Raw genomic sequence first — 13049 nt, forward strand, 5'->3', positions numbered from 1 at the left:
TGATTAAAGCCTGAAGACTCAAGATACCTCGAATCCTGACTCTTATTTATTGAGCTACCTGTTTTATTGCTTATACTGAAAAATAGTACCGGTAATTAATTATTTATTTACCACATAATGGCGCCCGAATAGGGACTTGCCCTTTCCCCACGCGCCGGAGAAGCCACGCAGGCCCCCTGATCCTCTGCAGCCGTGACGGAACCATACCGTGCACGTGCAGATATTTCTGCTTCAAGTATCCCTCAGGCCCACGGAGGAGACGGAGGTTGCGGTCCAGCATCCAGACGAGGCGGTGAGGAACGCGGCGAGTCCCGACCAGAGCCCAAGCCGAGAGTCCAAGGTCCGAGGTATCCGGAGGCCCACCTGTAACTGAAGTCCGAAGTTCGTAGTCCGTCGTCGTAGCAGTCCAGTCCAGTCCGAGGCCTTCCGTTCTTGCTGCCCGGTGAGTACCGTTGCTGGGGTAGTATCTAGACAGGGTCAATTAATTTGTCTCTGGTCCGTGGGTTTGGGTACACAGATCCAACACGAAGTGTCCACCTAGGTGGATGCGGGTCCTGACGTGTCTCTTTATGGGACCGGTAAGTTCGTGCTGTTTTAGCAGTGCATCTAGTCATTCCAGTAAGTTCTGTTCTCAAGAAATTCAAGTGTTCTGTCCGAACCGTTATTTTAAATGTTATTTCATGTGTCTTCCATGTCGTGGTATGAGTGATTTGTTTTTCCAGTTATTATTGTGTTTACCGTGTATTGTATTGTGTCCAGACTTCAGCCTAAACTATGCCTCTATTCTCGAAGTTACGTCAGTTAAAAAACAGAAAGGGATTGTTAGAGGAAGCAGTTCCTGTCCCGCCGAGGGACAGTCCAGGTCATTTTATGTATCATAAGCATGGCTTAAGTGCCATATTATATCTAGACTTATGGGTGGAGTACACCAAGGAATTAGAAGAGAACTATAGATGGCCTGTATCAGGTACGTGGGATGCCGAGTGCATCATGCGAGTAGAAGAAGCATTATGGAAAAAGAAATCCAGACAGTCCCAGAAAGATGCCATCGAGTTATGGCGCAAAGAATCTCACAGAAGAACGGAAAAAGAAATCAGAAAGACAGAATTAAGTAGGGAATCCTCCGAAAGAGCCCAAGAAAGGGAATTAATCGAAGTAGGTGAACGAGTTAAAGCCGAACAGTCAGACAGACAGAGAAATGCCCTTATTAAGGGTATGTATCCTCTTCTGGCCGAGGGCTTGCCGAAAGCAACCCCGGAAGCACCATGTAATTTTCCGCCGCCATTAGTTCCGATTAAGTTACGTCACAAACCAACCGCAGCTGATATTTTTCTCTCGTCCTATTTGGACGACACAGTCCCAGAATATGCAAATCCTGTTCCGCCAGCTCCCGTAAATAATGTAATTCCTGTTCCTCCAGCCACCGGGGCACCGGTTACAGCACCTGTTACGGCACCCCCGGTCCAGCCTACAGTACATGTACCCGCTACATCAGTCACTCTCCCAGCACGTACAGTACCCGTTGACGATTCTAGTCTAGGGGCCACGGGGGGAAGTCCTCCTGGAACCCCGCCTCAACCCAGACGTATCACGCTACTCGAGCTACATGCACGAGCGTTACAGCGTTCGCCCAAACTTCAGTCAGTTGCCGATATCAAGCGAGCTCTTACCGAATGCCGTTATGATCCAGTCCCAGGCGATGATGATATGGTCCTATATTCATTACGTATAAGACGGGTGACCGAGTATTTGGACACCCTACCGAATATGAAAGGTTATCTAGACAGAATATATTGTTTCATCCGTACAGGAGCAGATCCAGGAAGTATTGGCGAGGCCATGATTCAAAGAAAAGTCGAGATTCAGCTCATGCTTTTAAAATGTCTAATTAATTGTTTAATAAGAGAACAAGATTATCCGGATAAAGATCCGGAAGAAATGAAAGTCCTGACCAGGTGGAGTGACCATATAGCCGAGGGAAGACACAAGACACAGAACTGTATAGAGAGTATGTACAAGAAGATCCGTAGGGAAATAATAAAATTACACGAGAAACGAGAAGCAGCACGAGTAACCGAGAAAGAAGACAACTCTTCTACTGAAGAGGTAGACGACGAGAATCCCTCCAGAATAGCGTATGTAGGTAGTACTAGACTTCCCGACCGACATTCACGCCTAGAACACAAGAAAGTTTTCCCTCCTCCAGCACCAGAACAAGTTTCTCTTGAGCAAGTATTTCAAGCTACCGATCACATTCTGAAATCACGAATCGGTTATAGTGAACTTAGTACCATGCATGAACAAGAACTAGCCCGATCAGCAGTCCGATGGACTACTGATTCTACCACTTTTCCAGACGAAATAGTGGCACAAATGTTTCTGAAACTGCCCCCAGCCGAGCAGCGACTGGTGGGTATGTATATGATCCAGCACCTCATTACATTGTATGAGGGACAGCATTCTGATCCAGGTCCGTTACATGATGTTCTGAACGAGTTACTCCAGTATAGATGGAGAGGTCTAGGTACTGATTTAATTAGTATCATTCTAGAACAGCGCCACAAATATCGAACGTTTCTGAATCCGCATTTTGTTCATGTCTCACCTCCAGAAAGTAAATCATTTTACATAGATAGACAACATCCGTTACGAGAAGTACACCCAGTTAGGACAACGGGTGGTGATCTAGAACGAGTATTTGTTTACACCCCTATCACAAAGATGGAACTCTTAGAGATGAAAAAGTTAATTCCCTGTCACGACAAAGATCCAGCAGGGTTCCACCGAGAATTAAAAGACATGCTCCGTATGGGAGAATACACGTATCCTGATATTATTAAAATGTTAAAAGTCCTGTTGCCCGCAGGGGTATATGAAAAACTCAAGGAAAAAGAATGGGAGGTGGGAGAGAAAAAGATAGATTGGACAGCTCTAGAAGCTGAAGACAATTTACGAGTACCAGGTACCGGTCTTGGGGGTAAAGTTAAAGAATTGCCCGAGTTATTCATCCAGGTTTTGCCAAGATTACTAGCCACGAAAAAGGAAGATTGGGATGCAATCTCAGCTTGTAAACAGAAACAGGAGGAAGACACTAGTGATTTTTATTCTAGATTTGAAAAATGTTTTATTATTAATAGTGGTCTGAAAACGAGTAGTGAATCGTACCCTCATCTTTTTGTTACCAAACTAGTCGAGAATTCAAGTCCACAAGTTAAAAATCGAGTTTTGAAAGTCGAAAGTAGTTGGCAAGCTAATACTCCGTCACAAATGCTCCAGATGCTCCAGTATCACCAAAACAGAATCAGGGAAGAGCAAGAACACGAAAGGAGACGTATGAAAGACACGAAAATGAAAGTATTAGTTGCACAATCTGTTCCACAAGACAGTCAGAAGAGGGGTCCGAATCAAGCCAGTCATCCTGCAGCTCCCGTTAAAGGGACCTGCAATTACTGTAAACAGCCAGGTCATTTTATAAACGAGTGTGCAGTTCTGAAACACAACATAGCTACTGGTAAGACTAAAGAAAGACCACGTCCGCCTAGACAAGAACAAGTTTCACAGACTTCTCAGTCACCCCAGAATGCACAACAGACAGTTCCAGCATCGCAGCCTATCGCTGCAACACAGCATGTTACACAGCAAATGTACCAGTATGCTCAGACAGAGTATCCAGAGTATCAACAGTATTCATGAAACAGCCTAGAGAGGGAGGTAGGCTTGCCTCTCATCGAGATACCTGTAGATCAAGAGGGTCCCTATGTACACAGTCAAGTATTAGGGAAAGACAGAAAGTTTCTGATTGATACAGGGGCAAGTAGGACTACTATCAGTCATGACGAGGTTCCAGGGGCTCCGCTCTCAGGCTCTAAAAATGTTTCCCTTGGATTTTCAGGAAAGCCGATTGTCAATGAAATTTCGAAACCAGTTATTCTAGAAGTTGGTCCATTGTCCCGAACTACTGATTTGTTACTCACGAAATCATGTCCAGAAAACTTGTTAGGCATTAAAACTTTAAAAGAATTAGGTGCAGTAATTTGTTGCTCCCCAGAAGGGGTCCGTTTGTTTCTGAGAGACTTTAAAGGTGATTATGTATTACGTGATTTTGATCCAAGATTACTGAATGTACCACAGCATTTATGGGCGCAAGGTCCAACTGATGTAGGTTGTATGTATATCACACCCCATCGTGTGACTCTCAAGCAAGGTATAGTTTTGCCACAAATCAGACAGTACAGATTGCCACCTGAGGCTGTAGTAGCCTTATCCAAAATGATTGACGAGCTCATTGCTCAAGGAGTGGTTGTAGAAACTGAATCCAATGTATGTAATTCTCCTATCATTCCGGTCTTGAAACGTACTGATCCAAATGCACCTCCAGTATATCGATTAGTGATTGACCTTCGAGAGCTTAATAAATGTATCATACCCCAGTATCCAGTAGTCCCAGATATTTCATCCCTATTGACAGCCATTGATTCTGAAGCTAAATTTTTCACAGTTATCGATCTCAAGAACGCATTTTTCAGTGTCCCCATTCATCCAGACAGCCAGTACCTTTTCGGTTTTTGTCTAAATGGAAGGAGCTATAAATTCACACGAGCTCCTCAAGGTTTCACAGAAAGCCCTAGTATTTACAGTCAAGCACTTAAGAGACAACTAGACAATATTCACATGCCATCTGACACTGCCCTGCTCCAGTATGTCGATGATCTACTGATCACGGCCCGTTCTGAACGTGACTGCGAGCGAGCGTCACTTACAGTTCTGTATTTTCTGGCCGAGCAGGGGCACAAGGTGTCCCCTTCCAAATTACAATTCTGTGTCCAGCAAGTGGTATACTTAGGACACTTACTGTCCAAGTGGGGTAGGCAGTTGACACCAGACCGTATCCAGTTAATAGCGAGTCTTCCACAGCCCAAGACACAGAAGGAGGTACGAGCTTTTATTGGCCTCACTTCTTACTGCAGACAATGGATTCCTCAGTATGCATTTCTAGCCAAGCCACTGATACAGTTAACGACACAGGAGGCAGCCGTATCAACTGTCCTCCCTTGGACCCAGGAACATACACTTGTATTCAATGAATTAAAGAAAGCCTTATGTCAAGCACCTGTTCTAGCAACACCCAACTACAGTAAGCCTTTTACACTTTTTGTTACAGAACGTGATGGTACTGCATTATCGGTTCTCACACAAGATCAAGCAGGACAGTACAAGCCCTGTGCTTATTTCTCGAGCACATTAGATCCAGTAGCCCAGGCGCTGCCTGCGTGCCTCAAGTCAGTTGCAGCCACAGCTCTAGCAATCAGACAAAGTGATTCCATAGTGTTAGGACATTCCCTGACAGTACAAGTTCCACACTCCGTGGAAGTTCTTTTAAACCGAACCCAGACTCAACACTTGACCATTGCACGTTTAACAGGTTATGAACTGACACTGTTCCAGCCACACATAGAAATCAGACGCTGCAACATTCTAAATCCAGCCACACTGTTACCGTCAGTTACTTCAAATCCGACCACACATGACTGTGTGGAAGTGGTTAACACTATGACAAAGCCAAGACAAGACCTGACAGACATTGCATTACCTAATCCCGACCTGACACTTTATGTGGATGGTTCATGTATGAGAACAAGTACAGGAGAACTAGTAGCCGCGTATGCAGTGACTACTGAAACCGAAGTTATAGAAACACACCGTATTGACACCCTGTCTGCTCAAGCAGCAGAGTTAGTCGCTCTGACCCAAGCCTGCATACGTGCCAAGAACCTGAAAGTAAACATATATACAGATTCACGTTATGCATTCGGAGTCGTACACGACTTTGGAGTGCTCTGGCAGGAGAGAGGTTTCATGACTTCTCATGGAACCAAGATTCAGCATGGTCTCCTCATTCAAGCTCTGTTAGATGCAATACATTTACCGACAGCTATCGCTATCATGAAGTGCAAGGCACATACGAAAGTTACTGACATCATTTCCCAAGGTAACGATCTAGCAGATCGAACAGCCAAGCTTACAGCTCAGGCTTCAGACATTCTAGTTAACACGACACAGACACTCACTCAAGATCAGACTACTTGTATGACAGTTAAGGACCCTACACAAGATGTCATAGACATACAGTTACATGCTACTCCCGAAGAAATCAAGAAATGGTCCGAACAAGGAGGGGTCCAGACAGATCAAGGGTGGTTGACGAAGGGAAAAGCCACATGGTTTCTCCCCGACTCTATGGTTCAAGTCATTATTAATACCGCACATAGTCCAGCACATCTAGGAGAGAAAGCTATGTTAGACAGTATTCAGAACCTTTGGTTCAACAAACACTTACGAGCTGCAGCCAAGCAGAAAGTCCGTACCTGTATGATATGTTGTCAGTTCAATCCAGGTAAAAGTGTCCCGGTGGAACAAGGTGGATTCCAACCCCCTGACCACCCTTTTGAAGTCCTCCAGATGGATTATATTCAGATGGAGCGATGTCGAGGTTTTAAGTATGTCCTCGTAGTTGTATGCGCTTTGTCCAGGTGGACAGAAGCATATCCAGTTCCAGATTACACAGCCGCGACCACTGCCAGGCAGTTGGTTCGTGAATTCTTTCCCCGCTATGGACTCCCTAGGGTCGTGTATTCAGATAACGGCCAGCCATTCTCATCTGAGCTCATGAAACATGTTTCCCTTCTGTTAGGGTACCAGTGGAAGTTCCATTGTGTGCGCCATCCTGAAGCAGCCGGTCTCGTAGAGAGACATAATCAGACTCTGAAAATCCGCATTGCTAAAATTTGTAGAGAAAAAAGTGTAGACTGGCTAGTTGCCCTGCCAGTTGCTTTATTTTTTATGAGGATGGTTGCACATTCCAGATCAGGTCTGTCCCCGTATGAGGTCGTATTCGGCCGCCCCCCAAACATGTGGGGTACACCTAGACCCCGCAGTATTACCGATGTTTCCAGTAATATGCTGACAGATTACCTAGCTTCCTTGATGTCTGCCCTACACTCTTGTCGTTCACAGGTTGCCGCCGCATTTCCAGACAACACCGAGGTGAAAACGCATGAAGTCATTCCAGGCGACCTGGTGTTGGTGCGGAATTTTGATCGTTCAAGTCCGCTGGAGCCCCGCTGGAAGGAGCCCCGCCTCGTTTTACTAACAACAAGGACCGCAGTGAAGCTCGAGGGGAGAAAAGGATGGGTCCACCTGACCCACATAAAGAAATTCCATGGACTACCAGAAAAGACTTTTGCTAAGGACTGCCTTATTCCGAAAGACTGCCTAAAAACAGACTCTGAACTTGACTCTGAACTCAAAATTCCCTCGTTAGAGAAAACTCCGCAACAGGAGTATAAACAGAAACTCCGGTCCAGTAAAATAAGTCAGCCAGTTTAATTGTCTAAGTCCCTCACGGGTGAAACGGTTAGACAGGTTCCTGACATGTATGAGATAGACCCCCATAGTGAGAGAGTTAGTCAAAACTCTATAAGATGTATCATTGTTCTAAGTTTTTTATTATTTTTGAGTCTTATGGTTACCTGCACAAGTTATGCTTTACATTTATGTTTTCCAGTTTCACATGTACATATGTTTTCTAACACTACAGTAGAGCACACATTTAGTGATCTGCCTCCTCACGAGCTATCCTATCGTCTTGCTATGCGAAATAATACATTCATCCGGATGTTGCATTATTCACACCAGACCAGCAATGCCACTAATTGTTGGGTGTGTGGTCGACTCCCCCCTTTCCAGACTCCGAAGGGAGTTCTGCCACTCTTTCCTCATCCGTTTTCACATAATGGTTCGTGTGGAGCATGGTCCACGTTAACGTCATCCTCCAATGATATGTCCCTTCTGAATAGAACATGTTTTCCAGACGAGCAAGGTCTCTCCCATAGAACAGGGTTAGATCTAGAAAATGAAGTATATGATTTAGGTAATTATTCTTCGAATTTCATGGTCCTGAATGTTCAGTCTGATACTACTCCAGATTTGCCTGCTATTTCAGTACTACCAGTCAAAGGCGAATTATGTGTCAGAAAGAATGGTTCCGCACATGTAGGACATAGTGATTGTACTACTATTGTCGAGTATAGTGACAGTGGGAAATCTACTTTCAAAGCCTCACGTCATTCTTATTTTGTTTGTGGTCAGACCGCATATGTTCGTCTGCCCCTCGATTGGGATGGAACATGTTATATTGCCTGCCACCAGTTTTTCTAGCCCCATCTGATTATCACAGAAACACACATCTAGTACACGTCAGACATAGAAGGGAGATCGAGTCCCCAATTGTGGATCAAACTGAAACTACTCTAGAACAATATCAAGACTTCAATAAAGGTTTCTTCTTCTTTATAGGACCTATCCAGAATAGTAAGCTAATACGTAGGTTAACCAGAACCCTTGAAGCAGTAGTGAATGAGACTACTTCCGCTCTAGGTAACTTAACCGAAGAGCAATCTGCTATGAGATTTGTCGTGCTCCAAAATCGTCTCGTTCTTGACGTCATACTGGCCGATAGAGGAGGAGCATGTAGAGTCATCGGATCTAGTTGCTGCATTTTCATTCCTAATAACGCGCCGTCTGTTTATTCAGCTATAACCAGACTTCATAAAATTGCCCATCAGTTACACCAGAATCCAGGCACCTGGACATGGTCCGGTTGGCTCTGGAGTATCATATCTGCTTGGGGATGGAAAGTATTGTCATTCCTAGGTGTAGCAGTAATGATCATATTCAGTTGCTGCCTCTGTATACAATGTGGCCCTGCGATTTGCGGCATGTGTGCTACCTCTTGTATCCCCAGTCCTAAGTCCCGTTCCAAGACAATTCGAGACGAACAAATGATGCTATATGAAATGATAGATGGTATCATGAATATTGATGTTTCCTGATGGAAACGTAGGGCACAAGGAGGGAATGTGGAAAAGTAAATTTTGCCATGTTATATGTGCCTACGTGTTCCCCATCTTGTGTTATATGTGCATGATCGATATGCATGTACTCCCCTCTGATCGATTAAAGACACAATTACAGTTGTGTCCGTCTCTAGTACGCCAGTTTCCAGTCTTCGTGAAAACAACGAATATTAGGCCTATGTAAACCTACGTTGCCACATTTCACAGTGTACACGTTAATTCATTGAATTGCCCCCGTTTCTAGGCCTCAAAAGGGCCCGGACTCAGATTCAGCTCCTGTCTCCTGAACCCTCTCCGAGGAGCGATACAGCCCCCACCTGCATCCCTGACCCTTCGCTCACTTCCTGCCTCGCAGTGCCCGGCCCGGCCTGGCTCTGCCTCCCAGTCTGCCAAGAGTATGTTATGCTTCCAGTTATCAGTCCAGCCCTCCTTCTCTGCATTCCTAAGCTACTGAATCGCATCAATAGTTTCCGTCATGGTCTAGCCTTTCTGTCTCCATGTAAGAGAAATACTGTATTAATATTCATAGAATATTCCTCGCACACACAATACATGTAGAATTATGCACGCATCAGTCCTAATGTCTAGTAGCCTTTGCCCTGATAACTTTTGGATTCTATCAATATGTACTCTAAACACCAGATACCAGATATGCCTTGGGTACATGTCGCTCTGACACTCCAGACTTTAGTCTCCTCTTCTAGCGCAGAAGTCATAGCCCCCAGTTCTCACTGGTAATACGTCATTGCCCGTTTGCGCGCACCACTAGGTTAGAGGTCCCAGCTGCTCAGGTAGCCCCCTCCATGTTTCTGCCCCGTTTATGACATATTCTGTTACGTTTACATCACATGTCTATGTACACGCCTTCTTGTTACATCATTTTGCCCTTATCTTTCGCGACTGCTACGAGTCACGCCTACTGCTACGTCTACTGTATTGAATGTAATGCAATTGTTTTGATATATATACTGTGCACCCATATTAAAAGTTACCCATTATTCCCAAGCTAGCTAATTCCCAGTTTCCCTTGTCCCTTCCCGTGCAGCTGCCGTCCCGTGCTTCCAGGCTGTTCTGTCCTTTTCTCTTATGCCTGATTAAAGCCTGAAGACTCAAGATACCTCGAATCCTGACTCTTATTTATTGAGCTACCTGTTTTATTGCTTATACTGAAAAATAGTACTGGTAATTAATTATTTATTTACCACAATCTCATGTGGACTTAAGCCTGTGTTCCGGTCTGCAATACTTCTAAGTCCCATCAGAACAAGTGGCAAAGCATCTGGCCACTCTAATCGAGTAGACTCATACATCTTTCCTAGTCTTGATTTGATTGTGCCATTCAATTGTTCTACCACTCCAGAAGCCTCTGGGCGATAAGCACAGTGTAATATTTGCTTAATTTTGAAAGCTTCACAAATTAGATCCATTATTTCACTATTAAAATGTTTTCCTCTATCTAATTCAATTGTTACTGGAAAACCGAAACGTGGTATCAGCTCTCTAAGCAGCAGTTTGCCTATGTGTGAGGTAAACTTCCACCCATTTTGAAAACCGGCAGACAATGACAAGTACGTATTTCAATCCTCGACAAGGGGGTAACTGAATTAAATCAATCTGTAATCGTATGAATGGACCCTCTGCTTTCCCAATCTTTCTTGGTAACACTACTGTTTTCTTTCCTGGGTTCATTTGCTGACAAACCAAACACCTCGGGCAGAGTGCCTCTGCTACGTTCCTGAATTTCGTATTAAACCATGACTGTCTGAACAGATGTATCATAGCATCTCTTCCCAAATGAGAATCTCCGTGAATCATCCTAGCCATAGGAGCAAGCAGACAGTCTGGTAACACTGGCATTTCATCAAGATAAACAATGACACCATCCTCAGCCCTTCGCTGACAACCTGATTTCCTCCACTCTTCCTTTTCTTTTGATTCTGCAGCACTGTGCAAATCTCTCACTTCTTCCCATGTATTCACACCTTCTAACAACATAAGTTGGTAGCTGTTTCCGCTCACCTCAACTTCCTTGTTAACAGCCATTTTATATTTTGCAAAATGTTGGGCTAACTGGTCAGCATATCGGTTACCTGCTGTCACTTTATCATTGCTAGATTTGTGAGCAGCACACTTGACCACAGACGCTTCTTTTGGCAATTGGATTGCTTCCAGTAAATCTTTCACATATTGACCATTTCTGATTGGAGTACCTGAAGAAGTCAGAAACTCCTGCATCCATAACTGGCCATAGTCATGCACAACCCCATAACCATATTGGCGGTCAGTGTATATGGTTACTTTCCAATTTTTCCCAAATTTACAGGCCTTTGCCAGGGCAACCAATTTGGCTACTTGTGCAGACTTGACTCCAGGCAAATGGGATGCTTCCACTGGACCTCCCAATGTGCACACTGCATAAGCATTGCTTAGACCTCCTTCCTCATGTCTCATACATGAGCCATCTACAAATAGCTCATAATCTGAATCAATTAATGGCTCTTCTCTTATATCTGGTCGTGGTTTTGTGCTGTATTCAGTCAGGTCAATGCAGTCATGTTCAACTTCTCCCTTCACTTCTGCAGTATATGAATTAGGTAACAGGGTTGCTGGGTTCAGATTATTACACCTAGCAATGGTTACGTTTCCTGCACCTACAAGAATTCTCTCGTACTTAGTCAGCCAACTAGGTGTGAGGTACTGGGTCTTAGTCCTGGTTAGTAAAATTACAACTGCATGTGGAACATACACAGTTACAGGATGTCCCATAATAATGGACTCACTCTGCTCATGGCTCATGCAAGTTGCAGCTACTGCTTTCAGACATCCGGGCAATGCAGCTGCTACTGGGTCTAATGTGGAAGAAAAATATGCCACAGAACGTCGCACTAACCCATGAATCTGAGTCAAAACCGAAAGTGCACAATTATCTCGTGTGTCACAGAACAGTGTAAACTCTCGTGAATAGTCAGGCATTCCCAATGCTGGTGCTGTACACAGACATTCTCGTAATTTTACAAAAGCAGTCATACTTTCGTCATCCCACTCTACTGGGTCTTTGGCTCCCTTCTTTGTCATTTGTATCAGGGGCTTCGCTAGGACTGCAAATCCCACAATCCATTGCCTGCAATATCCTACAACTCCAAGAAACATTCTGATCTATTTTTGAGTTTGAGGCAAATTCATGTTTCTAATTATTCTGATTCTTTCTGAGGTAACTCTTCTGACACCTTTCTCTATCTGGTGCCCCAGATACTTCACTGATGTGGCACAAAATTGCAACTTTTCTGGTGACACTTTATGTCCTCCTTCACCTAAATGGTTCAGTAAGGCAATGGTATCGACAACACAATCCTTTCGAGTTTTAGATGCCACCAATAGGTCATCTATGTACTGAACCAGGACTGACTGTCCAGGCAGTACCAAAGACTCAAGACACTTTTTCAAAATCTGATAAAAAAATTGAGGGGCTTTCTGTGTACCCTTGAGGGACACGATTCCAAACATAAACATGACTGTCGAATTCAAATGAGAAAAGAAATTTGCTATCTGGGTGTAGTGGAATCGAGAAAAATGCGTGACATAGGTCAATGACAGTAAACCATCCAACTCTCCCACTGTATCAGATATAGAATCACTGCAGGATTTAGCACAACTGGACAGCAAGGAACAACAATCTTATTAACCTTTCGAAGGTCTTGTACAACCCTGTACTTACCACTCGGTTTCTTTATACCAATTATGGGAGAGTTACATGGTCTGCTCATCACTTCTTGTAAAATGCCAGCTTTAACCAACCGCGTTATTTCTACTGCAACACCTGCTTTTATTTCTGAACTCATTTTATACTGTCGAGTATTTGGGTAAACTGCATCTTCTCTTATTGTCACTTTTATTGGGTCAACATTTGCCATTAATCCTACATCTTTTCCAGTAAAGTCCTATACCTCTGGTTTTACTGTCTGTTGCAGTTCTTCTGGTAAGTCTTCTATTGTCAGTCTTTTAATTTCCACCTCTGGTCTCGCTAACATTAATTTGTAAATTCCTTCTTCGTCTGGGGTTTGAATTACAACACCATTTGGAGTACAGAAAATAGTGCAATTCATTTTGCACAGTAAGTCTCGACCTAACAGGTTT

At 44.0% G+C, this 13049-nt stretch overlaps 1 protein-coding gene across 1 annotated transcript in view; it reads left to right on the forward strand.

Moving 5' to 3' along the window:
• The window catches only part of LOC144769712 (phospholipase A2 inhibitor gamma subunit A-like), a 176241-nt gene that overhangs the window by 112917 nt on the left and 50275 nt on the right, over positions 1–13049 (forward strand). The window lies entirely within an intron of this gene.

Source organism: Lissotriton helveticus, chromosome 7 (assembly GCF_964261635.1).
Source record: "Lissotriton helveticus chromosome 7, aLisHel1.1, whole genome shotgun sequence".
Lineage (NCBI taxonomy): Eukaryota > Metazoa > Chordata > Amphibia > Caudata > Salamandridae > Lissotriton > Lissotriton helveticus.